Source organism: Nelumbo nucifera, chromosome 2 (assembly GCF_055504915.1).
Source record: "Nelumbo nucifera cultivar China Antique chromosome 2, China Antique-T2T, whole genome shotgun sequence".
Lineage (NCBI taxonomy): Eukaryota > Viridiplantae > Streptophyta > Magnoliopsida > Proteales > Nelumbonaceae > Nelumbo > Nelumbo nucifera.
In genome coordinates, this window is record NC_142650.1 from 26,745,516 (window position 1) to 26,760,325 (window position 14,810).

The window sequence follows — 14,810 nt, forward strand, 5'->3', positions numbered from 1 at the left end:
TATTTTTAAGATGTGGTATGAGAAAACGTTTTTTCAGAAAAAAAATATATACATAATCAAACAACAAGCGTGATCTGAAAAACATATTCTAGACATGGTGTTAATGTGGTGCCATTTTTTCAGAAAACACCATTGATTCCAAACACTAGCCATGTATGAGGTATAGAACAAGTTAATGAGCCACCATACACCAACCCTTATAATAGAGATCGCACCATTAAAGTTAACTTTCAGCCAATTAACAAGAGGCCTGGACCAAGAGCTCTTATGGCTTGGAATGGGCACTTGGCACTTCAGTAAGAGAATGCAGAATAGTCTTTTGCAAGCATGGTTTTGAAAATCAGGCCGGACCGGGCAGTCAGACTGGAAAATCTAAGAATCAGTCAGGTAACTGGTTCTATTTCACCCTAAAATCATTTTTTGGCCAAAAACTGTTGATTTGGTCAATAATCCACTAACCCGAGTGGTTAAATTATCGATTCAGATAACGGTTTTTAGCTTTTTTTTTATTTTTGAAAATTCAGAACAAACCATCCATTTGAATTGGACAATTGGACCATTTAACTCGGGAACCGGTCCCTCAGAATGGTTTCATGTCTGATCCGGTTCTAAAAATCTTGCTTGTAAGTCAAAGAAATATGCTCTAATAGAATTAAGAGCATGGGGGTCAAACGAAGCATTGTCCATCACCAATTTACAACGTGCCTTCAAAAAACACATCAACGAGCAAGAATTTGATTTGAAGTGGGGTCATATATATGGGTTTGACTATGATACTTGAAGGATATGATATAGAAAAACTTGCATCCAATGAAACAATATCATAAATATCGTAAAAGAGGTAAACAATCAGGTGGTGCTTATCACAATTCACGGAGGTGCTTAAGTACTTTGATTGGTCAAAGCTTACCATAACTTTCCGGTGTCATAGATTTTTCCTTTATATATGTTTTGGTGGGGCTCCAAGTCTAGATAGGATTGTTTTCTTTTTTGGTGGGACGCTTTGCCTTTGTGTTTGGAATAATTTGTAATTTCTATGAAGCAAAACAAAAAAAAAAAAAAAAAAAAAAAAAACAATTTGTAACTTCTCCTCACTTTATAATGTAAAAATATCAATCCGTTCTACAAGCTAGAATTTACATATAAATGTTTGTTTATCCATTAAAAAACCATTATTTTGATATTTTCAAAAACATATATATATATATATATATTTTTTTTTTATTTTCAAAACAAAAAAATACGATGTAAGTCTTTAAGAACCTGTTTTTCGCTTTTTTTTTTTACTGATGTGGCAATTTCAAAAACAAATTAAAACAAAACATTCTCCTATAAGCATCAACTTCAGTGAATAAAATGTAAAACCAGCAAGAAGAGATTCAATTCTGCACTTGATTAGTAGAGATCTAATAGAAGTACATATTTATGCTATTATACAGTGGATACTTGCCTTGGTTTTGGTGCAAATCATAAAAAATAAATTTGATTATATAATGTTAACTTATATCTTTACTCTTTTCTTGTACATGTACCCTTATACTATTTCATTTAAAAGAATAGAGACATTGATTCACATTTTTTCTGCTCCTTTCATCTCCAACTGAAATTGGATGCTTGCAATAAAGATTATATTCTAATGCTTTTTCAATATTGGCAATTTCTACTTGATCATTCTTGCAGGTATAGAATCACCATTGTAGAATCTGGACTGAATTTGCCAAATGAGGGGTGGCTCAGTTGGTACTTTAGCTAGTCTGTCCCAGCAGAGACGCAGATTTGATTCCTACAAAGTGACTTTGGGGAGGGGGTTCAGTCATCAGTGTGGTGCTGTGCTATTTCAAAGGGCCCCCATGGGGGATTAGGGCATATACCAAAGAAAAAAAGACAGGTGAGAGAATAAATCTAACACAAATAAAGGGTGTGATATAGGAGGATAGGTGGAAAATAAAAATTTATGAGGTGGAGTAAAGTGACAAATTCTCTATTAAAATTGAGGTTGAGTCAAACCCGCGCCAAATTGACACATCTACATCCCTACCCTGCAATAAATTAAATAGAATGCCAGCTGAGGCTATTTACTATGAAACTGGGGATCCCTAGTTGTCTGTGATCCCTTCAGTAAATAAAGAAATATGTGTGTCCTTCCTTCTGTTGATTGAATAAAATACTTTTTCTTTTGTCAAATTCAGTGGACATATATACTTCTTATATTGCTTGATAGCTTAAATCCACCATGAGAAAACTAGGCAATCTGCAGAAAACAAACCACCTGCATTTCTTATTACTTGGTAACTATATTGGAGAAAAATGGGTCAATGGATAATCTTGTACTCTCTCCTATCTATCCAATTTCTGGTCATCTCCTTCATCCAGATCTTGCAATTAATAGAAGACCCCATTGGGCATGGACTAACAGAAGCTCCAAATAAGACCAACCAACGGTCCTGTCTAAAAATTGCAATGTTAGCAAAATGATCAAATGCATCGATTGGTTATGATCTCCCTACCAGCAGGCCAACATTTTTGGCTGTACTTTCCTCCAATGACAAGAAAATAGAGGCAGTAATATCAGAAAAGCAAAAGCAATAGAGACAAGAGAAGGCAATTTGATGAGCAAATCTTCTATCATTTCCCATTGAAACATCAAAATTTGATGCAGTATAAATATCATTTATGGATAGACAAATAACAAGTAAAGCCCCAATATGCATGCTGCAACTTTGTCCCTCCCATCTCTTCACCTCCAAAAGCAAGTCCAGCCGTAGCAGACAATGTTTTTCACATACCTAAACAAGTAAAACTGACTACACTTGAGATCCAAACAAAAAAGCTCTCTTTCTCTCTCTCTCTCTCTCTCTCTCTACTAATCAGAAAGCCTGTCAGAGCATCCATAGAATGTTGTGAGAAAATAATAGGAGCTGTGGAGAAAAGGACTATTTCAGGGTATCCATGCTGCATTTTGACATGCATGAAAATGCTATCTAGCCCTGGAGGAACAAATAGAAAAGACTAAATCATAAAACCCAATGAATGTCTTGGAAATTAACTTTGTTCGCTTTCGTGTGTGCGTGTGCGGGTGCGGGTGCATTTACGTGTGCATGTTTGAGGGGGAGGGAGGACGATAGGGCATGCTTTTAAATTGCACTTAAGAAAGAAAAAAATGAAAAGTAAAATTACTTCCTAACAGGATTAGAGAATATACTTTTATAAACAAAAAATTACTAAACAATATCAATATTATAACTACTTTAAAATAAACATTCACAATAGCTATTAAATTTTCAAGCAAAAGGGTATATGAATATATGGAATGATAACTAGTATAGTTTTTTGAAGAGATTTCATGTGGCCTGGTATTTAGAGAGGCTGCAACCATTTGGCAGTTTTAGCTCTGGAGAGCTTATATAGATGGGCATACCAACAATGGTGGTAAAAATAATTGATTGGCAGAAACTATCTTTAGGTTTTTCATGTTCTAACATGGGTGATGACTCTCAGTAACCTGAGGGGACAGAGAAAACAGTGGGATCATTAATATCAATATGTTGTGAGAATGTGCAGGCTGAGATTAAAGAAATGGTGGATAACAAGATACTGAAGGGAATGAAAACATTACAGTTTAGCATGTTTTCAAATGAAAACCCGTTAGTTCTCCTGCTGAATTGACAAAAACAATGGGTCTATTCCACCATGAAGTTTATGATGGAGAGATTCAGGTTAGACCTGACTAGACAATGATATTTTGGACCATTAATGGGTTAATAAAACTGTAATTTGGTAAATAATTGTTGTCTTGGGAAACAACTGCTTATATATAATCAAATGGTATCCTATGTATAAACCAAAATGGATAAATTTGCTGTTAGTTTTTCTTTTGGGTAAAAAATATGATAATTAGGTTTATCAGATAGATTTCATCAATTACTTAATTTTCTTTTCTTTTCTTATCTCTTATTCATCTTCCTCTTTATTAATTTATGGTAGGATCTGAAACCATAGACCAAATCATTTCAACCCATTGAATAGTGAACCCACTACTCCACAATTGCCATCTCAATCATGTTTGTTGGATTATCAACAAACTGACTTAGCCTGGTCATGCCAAAATGAGCCAAGCTTTTCTAAAAGCATGATGTACATATCTAAAAAGCCAGATGTGATCTGATCTCCAAGAAAATAGAACAACTTCTTTCTTAGGTATAAGCAAGGGATAATAAAACCAAAGTTAATTTAATTAACTAATTTTCACAGTTCCATATTCCCTTGATCCTTTCAAATGATGGCATCTTTAAACAAAATAAATAAAAAAAAAAGGAATAAGATGGAAGAAATAAAGAAAGACTGAAAGAGAGGATTTCCTTGATGTGGTAGAGTTGTCACAACATTCTTTTCAAGGGGACAGGCTGTTCTCTTTTTTCAGTGTTTTTGTTTTCCTCTGGGCTCACACCCCAACCACCCCAGACACACACAAACATTGATAAATTTGCTTTCCATTCTAATAGTAGGGGCTAAATAATCCGACCCATGGATCAATGTGGAATTGACAAAAGTGAAGCATTAAGACCATAGAACCAAGTGAAGGGTGAAGGGTGTGATTAAATGAGGTTGTACTATTTGATAATAGCAGAAGTGACTGAAATGAATTACTTATTATTTCATCTTTTAGTGGAATAAATGAATCAGGATGTTAATATTAGCCATTTGGTCGATCCCAAATAATAAGAGTTGCAATACCTGTTTTTGAAAAAAAAAAAAATCAAAATCATAAAAAGTATCTCCAACAGATGATAAAATGAGAGAAAATAGATTAAAAATGTTAGGCCACGAGACAAACACCCGTAAGAAAAAAAATCATATATTGCAAATTGATAGGAGGTTGAAGGGTTAGAGGGTAGAGGTAGATAAAAAATAAATAAGGAATGACTTGGGGGTTATTGAACAACATGGCTAGTTTTATTCACAAAGACAAAAATATCTGCCGCATGAGCAAATTTAACAATAGATGTTCATGTACACGACCTCACATGGTTGGGAGGCTTGGATGGATGATGATAATGAATTAATGATGCTTCTATTTCTTTATTATTTCTGTCTATTTCTTATCATTATACCCAGCTTGATATAAAAATTAAAGTACAAATTCAGAAATGCTCCTTGTTTCCCCATATCCATTTTTTCTTTCTCACGTTTAAAATTATGGTGGGACCATTTCAATGGTAGCTTGCGACCCGTTAAGGAAGTCCACGTGGCAAGTTAGAAGCCCCCTAATAAGCCTTTGCCATACATCAAATGCGTTAATGCAGTAGGTCTCCGTCTACCAAAAGGCCCATGTCGTTTCTCAAAAATCACCATCCGTACTAAGGTTTGGTCCACCGAAGTGTGAGGGCTATTCTGTCAATTCCGGGTTGCTCACCTATTTCCTCAGCTGCTGCAACGAGGCAGGCTTTGGTAGGCGAGAGGTCGAAATCTAAATATCGAATTAGCGAGCGTCGAGCGGACGAGCGAACTACGAAGGAGGAGAGTGGAGAGGAGAAAAATAAATTAGAAATTTATAAAGAGAGGTTCATTTTTCTTTTTCTTGCCCCATTCTCTCTCTCTCTCTCTCTCTCTCTCTCTCTCCTTCATTTACCGTTCTTTCATGGCGGCATCTATGGTTTCGATTATCCTTCTCTGCATCTCAGTCATTTCTTCGCTCCGTTTAGTCTCGTCGTCATCTCTTTGTCCTCCCCAGTCTTATCTCTTCTTGAGCAGTCTTCAATCTCGGTGCCCTCTCTCGATCTCCCGGTCATCAGCTGTCGAGGTAAGGATTTTTTTATGTTTTCATTTGATGTATGTATTCTTATTGTTCTTGAGGGATTATGTTTGGACCTTGATTTTTTGGTTGGATTTGATTGTTTGGCTTGTGGGTTCTCTTAGAATTCGTTTTTTTTTTTTTATTGAATTTGGTCTCCTTGCGTTTGCAATGAAAAACGAAAGACAGGAAAATAATTTCGCGTTTGGACACGTTTTACCGTTTTCAATTCAATTGTTCTTTTCGGTTTCTTGGGGGGTAACTGTCATTTTTTCTATGTTTTATTGGGTTCCTAGATTTTGAGGCAAGGTATTGCGGGTTCCGTTTTGGGGTCCAGTTTTCTTGTCTCAGATTGGTGGTTTTTATTTGTGTTGACAGAGGGAATTCGGTGCCTGGAAAATGGAGAATCAGAATAAAGTGTATTCATTGACTTTACAAGGGTTTTAGTATATTTGCCTGTTTGAATATCTGTTTTTCCAATTAAAATTTGAGATTGTGATGAGATACGAATGCACCTTTTGGTTGTTGCTGAAGTGTGACTTCTAGGTTTTCGTTCCCTTTCATATCCGTGGAGTTAGATCTCCAATGAATGATCAGAGGTAAGGGCTTAATTGCTTATCAAACGGGCCCTTTTGGTGGCTTGTTATGGAAGATTTGAATTGAGCTCCTTCATAACAATATCAATATGTGTAATTTCATCTAATTCAATGAGTGCCATTGAAGTTCTCAGCAGAATATATTTTTAATATACCCATGCGTTATACAGCCAAACTCTACATGTAGTTCTTTCTGAACATTAAATGGCTAGATTTTATAATTAAGCCATTCACATGTAAAGCTGTGCAGTCCTTAGACAATTGGATGATAAATTGTTCCAGTGCTAGATGTGTTTCGACCAAAAAATTTAGGGGACCTAAGTGTTTAGGAATAAGTTTCTCACTAGGATTTGTTTTATTGTGTTTTGAGATATAAATGTCAAGATATGTTGTATGGATCAGAGTGTTGGGCAGTCAAGAAACGATATGTCCAAAAAATGACTATGGCAGAAATGTCTATGGCTCTATGCTGAGATGGATGAATGTAAAAACTAGAAAGGATAGGGTCAGAAATGAAGTCATTCAAAGGAACATAGAAGTAGCTCCAATAGGTGATAAAATGAGAGAAGTAGACTAAGACGATTTGATCATGTGCATAGTAGAGTAGAAGCTTTGTGTAGTAAGAAATGGTTGAAGGGGCTAGAGTAGACCAAAAAATACATGGGGCAAAGTAGTAAGAAATGGTTTAAGCACTAATAATTTAACAATGTATATGATATTAAACAGAAAGGAATGGCAAAACAAAATTTGTGTAGCCAACCCCATATAGTTGGGGTTGGAGGATGATGATGATGGTGTCAAAATATCTTTAGATGAAAATTCTTATACACACATTCCCTAACTGTTATACGGCATTAGGTTTATCCTTGTATGTTTTGTCACTTGTAATGTTTTGGCATTTCTTGGATGGTCCAGTACCATTTTGTTGAATAACTGACATCAAACCCACTAATGTCGTATAGTTCTTATGTTACCTGGTTACAAGATTTTCAAAGGTGCTGCTCTCTCTTTGGAATCTCTCTTCACTGCTCCTGCTTTGACTTTGAGATCTCAGAACCTTTTATTTTTAATATTGCACACCTTGATTTTGTAATCTAGATAAATCTATAATTGCTCACCTGATTCCAAGTCAGTCATTGGTTCAATCCAAGTGATCAGTGTTATGGAGTGGAAGAGAAGCCTGAAGCTGAACTAAATTATTGGAGTGTCAACTGTTAAGTTTGAATTTTGAAATGTTCCAATCTTCTAGATCATTTCAGAGACAATATTTATATTGGTATATGTATAATTTGTGCATTTACACAAATACGAGTGCACATGTCTACTTTTAATTTTTTTTTTTTTTTTGCTTCATGGGGCTACACAACAGGGGGTAGCCCATCCCCTTTCCCTTAACCCCCCCCAACCCCTGTCTACTTTTAAATTTATTATGGTGTGAATTACTTTTAAATTTGTTAAGGTTCCTCATCCTTATGTGAAAAATTTCTCCAACATATTCCAAATGGTAGGAAATGAAGAGGTCTTAGCAAACAAGTATAATGAAACATTAAAAGGACAAGTGACTAGAGACTATTTCGCTGTTCACTCGATTATTGGGAGGTTAATTTTCTATTAAAGTTGCTAAAGTGCTTATTGGGGCAATATCATAGTACCATGCAAGGACATGCTAGGATATGGCTAAATGACTCAAGAGGGGCTTTTACAATTAAATTCTTGGGTTCCCTCCCTAATGTTGGTTTCCCCCATACATTTATTCTTGAAGCCGTGCTGTCAAATGTGCCAGCCAGAGATTTTACTGTTACACCAACAATCATTGCAAGGATGTTAATCAAATCTATTAGATAAATGCTTTGCTTAAAATAAAATATAAGTTTAAAAATCCTAGGTGTGCTAAAATATTTTTTGATGAATGTACGATATATGAAGTATCAGTAATTAGTCTAAAATAAAAAGAGGGTCAGTGGTATACTTGAACATATGTGTACACACACATTGAGAGCCTCATATGGCACTTTACTCCTCCAGGTGCTAGGAGGCCCACTTACCTTTGAGGCTCTTTGCTTTTAGTTACCTTGCAACTGATAAAGTGAGATTATGAATATGATCCAAGGCGCAAAAAGTGAGCAAAAATATGTATCAGGAGTTACAATAACATGGTATGTGAAATCAGATAGTAATATCATGCAGTATATGTATTACAGCCATGAAGCCATGAACTTTAAATGAGCCATATGGTCATCCTTCTTGTATGGAAGTCCGAATCATTAATTCAAGTCATGTGAAAGCTATAGTTAATGTTCATAGGCTGGTTTACATTGGCTTCCTATATACCAGGGTCATATTAATTGGCTATTAACTTAAAGTTTTTTTTTTGTTCTCTTTACCCATCCCTTTCCTCTATTTTCTAATTTGAATATTATCTTTTACTTTATTAGGTTTGTTATTATCTTTAAGCTATTGGTTCATCATGTTGTTTCAGTATGCATTTGGTATGGTGGCCATGCAAATGTGACAAATAATAACAATAAATAAATAAATAACTGAGTTTTTAGCCTTGTAGGAGGATTTTGCAGTTGTAACGAGTTCTTCTAGGCATCAGATCTGAGATTGTTGTTTCTTTACAGTGATATGGACTGAACCTTCTCCTGTCCTTCTGGAACACCATGTCAAGTATGGAACAAAGGGGAGGGGAGATACTGAGTTAATGTAACTACTCTTTTGGTTGGGGAGATGTGCTACTGTATCTATTTATTAAGACAACTTTGAGGAGGCTGATCCTGAATGCTAAGGTGTTGAAGTGATCTTGGTTGGTGAAGACAAAGATGGTATATATTTATCTAAAAAAGAAAAAAAAGACAAAGATGGTATATTGCATACAAGATGATGCTTATGCAATCCTCTTAATGTGTCACAGGTTATTCTTAGATGGGGGACATGTTGATGCGATGTTGCTAATCATGCCTGGAATTGCAATGGCTGAAGATGGTCCAAACATGGCATTCACAAAAAATCATATCACTGCTATCCAATTATCTACTCCAGTTCTATTAGCTGTCTCATTCAGAAGGCCTAGCCTGTCATTCATGTTTTTCAATTCTAGGCCTTCATCTGAGTTTTTTGCTAACTTTTTCACCCAGTCTCAGATGCATTAAGGTGCACCTTAATCTCATTCAACTCTCAACTGGGTTGTCTAGAGTTCTTTTAATTCTTTGACTACCTAGGTGCTTGCTCTGGTAGAAAATGCTGAAATAAAGGAAAAAAAAAGAAAATATTTTATAAAGGTTGCTGAAAATAAGTACATTATGAGTTAATGTGAAAGCACTAGAACATGGTACACCACAATTACAACATCATTAACTGCCAAATAAATGTAATTACATGGATTCTTTACTGACGCCTGGGTAATACCAGCAATTTGAATTCAAAACTTATTTTTCAGATATCCTATACCCGGTAAAGAGTTAATGGGTATCTTTCATTTGCCATCTGGCAGCAGGTTATGGGGCTAAAGGTTTGCATGATCAAAAGTTCCTGCATGGTCATGTTTTTTTTTTTTTTTTCCTGATAGTTATTTTAGTAAGAGAAACAAGAACAAAAGAGATTATAAGCAGTGTGCCACCTTATGGTTTAAACAAAACAAACCCGCACATGCTATACAGATATACAAAGTGCCACTGTTTGTCAATCCTAAAAAAGAGATGTGACAGTGCAACCCCAAACCAAAACAGAGAACTACTATTCATGTTAGACAATTTGGATGGTTGACTAACCCTTACCTAGGGGTGGAAACGAATCGAGCCTTTCACGAGCTATTCGATCTCGGCTCGTGAAAAGCTTGATTCGGCTTGGTCTAAACCAAGCTTCGAGCCCAATACATAGGCTTGTTTTCTAATCTAGCTGAGTTCAAGCCTAATATAGCTCGGCTTGTAAGGCTTGCAAGCCTAATCGAGCCTATATATAATAATAATATTATACATATAAAAAAATAATATATACATAAAAAATAAAATATTATTATATATAATATTTTTAGTTTTATATGCATAATAATAACTAGCTTTTATAATTCTTAAATTTTTATATGTAAAATAAAAAAATAATTTTTTATATTTATAATTTTAAATTTTATAGGAAGTTTGGCTCATAGCCGAGCTTGAGTCAAGCCGAACTCGAGCTCAACTCTCTAGCTCGAACTGAGCTCGAGACTCATGGCTTTCTGGCAAGCTGAGCTTGAATAGCCAAATATTCGGCTCGGCTCGGCTCGGCTTGAATCCACTCTTACATACCACAAAATATCTTCCCTCCTCCACAATAACTTGGAGCCAGAGCCCCCACCTCTTGGGTCTACCATTTCTTGCCCTTTCCTCCCCTACCTCTCCTCTAGCACTTCTCCCATTACCTCTAGAAGCAATGTCAGGGAAGCAGTCACCCAACCAGTGCTTAGTTCTTTTTTTTTCTTACATCTTCCTCTCACTTTCTCTGGTTCCTCAGGGAAGCTCTCAATAGCATTAGCCTCTCTAAGTATCTAAGCAGTGCCCACCCTATCTTCACCAACTGGAAAGATACACCCATCAACTTCTTTCCTCTGCATCCAGTTGCAAGAATGTAGCACATGCCATCTCCCTGCTGATAAAGAAGACCGTCCAAAGGTTTGGCACTTGCATTTTGCAGTAAACCACCATTTCTATAGGGAATGATTTTATTTGTATCATGTGCATCTTGTCCAGTTGGATATTCTCACTATCCTTACTCTCCCCCTCAATTTCCTTGGTGGTTTCATCCTATTTTCCCAACTGCTGTTAGATTCACCAAACAAATCCACCCCTTCCTGGCAAGGATCAAAATATCAATATGATATTGCCCCATTTCAGGCATATTGTATCTGTATCCAAGGTCATGGAGACTCATTGGTTCACCAAAATACTAGGGGTTTGGGGTTTTTGGAAGTTTGGGATGATGGAAAGCATCCCTCTCAGACTGTTAAAAAAAATCAGTTATTGATACACACCGATACCCAATTTTTGGTATGTATATCGATATTTTGATCCTTGCTTCCAGAAGGAAAGTTCCATAGTTGGGTCTGCTAGCCTTCTTCTTTGAGTCAGTAATTAAACATGAACCATCTGTAGCAGGTTCAACCTCGTCTGCAATCTCAATAAGCCTGAAACTGCAATGTCCTCAGTTGGAGGAGTTGAAGACCAGGGAAGCAGCCTAGTTTCTTCAATGTTTCACACCTTGGAACAATTTTTTTTTTTTTTTTTTCTGTGGATCACTTATCACATAGAGTCTATCTGTAAGCAGTTCCATGCTCATATTAATTCAGCAGTATCATGGGGTTTTGTTATTTTTTATTGATCAGAAACACAGAAAATTTTATAATGACTTGAGAACAGATTCTTTTTTATCAGCAACACAATTTCATGGAGTTTTGTTCTCCAGATTGTGATGGATGAGTGGTCTATAGTTTTTGCCATGGATATTGGTAGTAGTCATTGTATATGGCCCCTTGAGGAAGTACACAAGATCAATTATAAAGGTTACTTTCCAGATAATTTTTTGATAAGTGCTACTCTGAATAATTACAGAGTACAGAGTACAGACTTTCAGGGGTTGTAGTTTCTTTTAGAAGCCATGCTGATGAGGTTTTTCTGGTATACTCCAACTCCAGACCAATTGGCAAGGATACTTCAATTGGAATTAGTTTTGGGCTTTTGTTTCAGGCTCTTAGGCTGGTGTCCTCATTGAGTGATTCTTGGATATGCAACATGCAGCATTTGGACCTAAGATTCTCATAATTTGGAGTGAACTTTTTGTTCAGCTGGATCCCAATAGTGCATTATACTACTGCAGACAGGTTTTCTAGGAAGAGTACAGGGGATGGAATGATGGATCTTCATTGAAGATCCCTGGTGGGAGATGTAGTTTCATTTTGCTGTTTGTTTTCAGATATTTGCTTGTTGGTTTGTTTTTTGGTTCTAGGCTTATAGTTAAGCTGCCTGAGCCTATCTCATTCTTCCCTCATCAGGGGCAGTAGTATTGTGCTAATATTTTGATCTTTTTTCTTTCCTGTCACTTCAGTGTATTCTCTTTCATTCTTCCTGATTAAAAAAGAGAAAATTTAATATTCATGCATGTGCCAATTCAGATTCAATTACCACATTGTTGATGGGTTTGCATGGTCCTGCAGCCCCCTCTTTGGTTGGAATATTACACTTTACAATTTGGGCTCAACATTAGACTGTTTTTCTTACTTTTTTTTTTCTTGTGGTGATAATGTTGAAGCTAGAACCTTAGTTTAGATATTTATCTGAAGAGGAAATGAAAAAATGGATCAGCATGTGTTAATTCTGAAGAATGTAAATCTTGTTGTATTGGTTGAGTGCAAATGGAAAAGATTCTTAACATGATTTCCCCCTTTTTCAAGGCTGATGGAGAATTCCTTGAAAGAGTTTTAAGCTCCAGCCAAAGGAATATGTACACTTCTGTACTCTTCTATGGTTCCTGGTGTCCATTTTCACAAGGCTTACGATCCACATTTGACACCCTCAGTTCCATGTTTCCTCAAGTAACACATTTGGCAGTCGAACAATCTTCAGCCATGCCAAGGTGGGGATCCTTGTCCTATTTTATTTTTAACACCTTAATGTTATTCATTTCTAGCTACTTGGAATTCATAATTTGATGGTATTTGATGTTCTTCAACAAGCTTATGATAAATATTGATCCTTGTCCTATTTTATTTTTACACATGATATTTGATGTGTTTCAACAAGCTTATGATAAATTGATCCTATCAACCATTCCATTCTGGACCTTTTTGGCAGTTGACCTACTTATATGGTAGCCAAGAAGTTGTAGATTGGATAACTACCATAAACCAATCATAACAGTTTTAGGGTGTAGAAGTCTCCAAAATTATTTTGGTAATAGTAGAAATCTCTAAAATAGGTGCATAGGTTAGTGCTTCCAGATGGTTGGTACAGTTGTAAAGAGCCGGGAGGGGGGGAGGGTGACTATCTTACTGTTTAGATACTATTTACACTTTTGGGTGTTGATCTTCTGAGAAAACTCAACTTACCAGATTCTCCTGTACTGTTTGCAATGTAACAGTGTATTTTCACGATATGGAATTCATAGTTTGCCCTCGATAGTGATTGTGAACCAGACAGGAAAGCTGCGGTACCATGGTCCCAAGGACCTTGCATCCCTTGTACACTTCTACAAGAGTATTACAGGTAGGTGGTTTATCCAGATGGAAGGGGATGTATGGATTTAGTTTCTCTACTTTCCTGGTTGTATGGTGCAACTCATTCAACATGAATTCTCTAATGCAGGACTTAAGCCAGTTGATTATTTCACCGAGGATTGTTCTAGCACCCTGGGAAGTGAGAAATCCCTTCTTCAATTCTGGGGTGGTTCTTCTACTAGGGACATTCTAGCAAGGGAACCATACCTAATGTTCTCTATATTGTTCCTTTGCTTAAGGGCAATCGTATACTTCTTCCCTGGGATGTTATCCCGTCTTAAAGCTTTCTGGGTCTTGTATGTTCCCCGACTAAACCTAGGAATTTTTGGGGAGACGAGCCAATTGTTAGAACGTGCCCTCCATGTGATTGACATGAAGAGGGTGTGGAGCAAGCTGAGATTGTGTAAGACCAGGAATTTTCATAAAGGGGCCAAGAATGCCTTGTATGGGCATCTTCATTAACATCTGTCTCGTTGGGTGTGCCATCTTCTGCAAGAGTATCCTTTGCAGGGGGAGTTGTGAGCTCGTGTAAGTTAAGCCTGCAACCTCAAACTCAACTACGGTGCTAATTGGGGTCGAGGAGGGCTTCATGGATTAAATGTGATAGAAGGACCTTATTGAATGGAATAGAACAGAGGCTGATCATGCTCGAGGGTAGGTAGCCTTTTGTCCTATACTTTGTTCTTGTCTGCCTTTTCCCCTTTCTTTTATACCTTTCATTTACCTTGCCTTTTATTACTAGTGGTTAAAATTGAAGCTGTATTTTTGAGTTTGGAGGACGCAAGCAATCATGTAAATCTGAGAACATCCATATTCTGTATAATATTTCTTTCTTGGAAATCATCTTTCTTTTGCAGTTCACACTTTAGAAGATTGTAAGAGAACACTGTAACTTGGGGAGGATCCCCAAAACATCTATGCGTTGTTTTTTATAATTAGTCTTTGCCCATCTCTTTTTTGCATGTTTACATGTTAGTAAAACAGCTTTCTTCAGGGCACTTGATATGATGAGGGATGGGTTAGCTCTAGCGCCCCGCGCCCCGCTTGCACATCTCGGTGTGCATTGTTAACATCTCCAGATCTCCTGTACTTGTCATGGGGAGAAGTTCCCAATGCACGGTTGGGATGTGCTGTAGGGCACGCTCTTATGAGAAGCCAATGCAAATTCACACAACCG

General features: G+C 36.6%; 1 pseudogene across 1 annotated transcript; it reads left to right on the plus strand.

The window, feature by feature from the left end:
* Nucleotides 1–5,435: 5,435 nt before the first annotated feature.
* On the plus strand, nt 5,436–14,582 carry LOC104595395 (5'-adenylylsulfate reductase-like 7; annotated as a pseudogene). The gene is made up of 4 exons (XR_016082649.1): nt 5,436–5,800; nt 12,812–12,993; nt 13,498–13,622; nt 13,722–14,582. The product of XR_016082649.1 is annotated as a 5'-adenylylsulfate reductase-like 7 (transcript).
* The last annotated feature ends 228 nt before the right edge of the window (nt 14,583–14,810 follow it).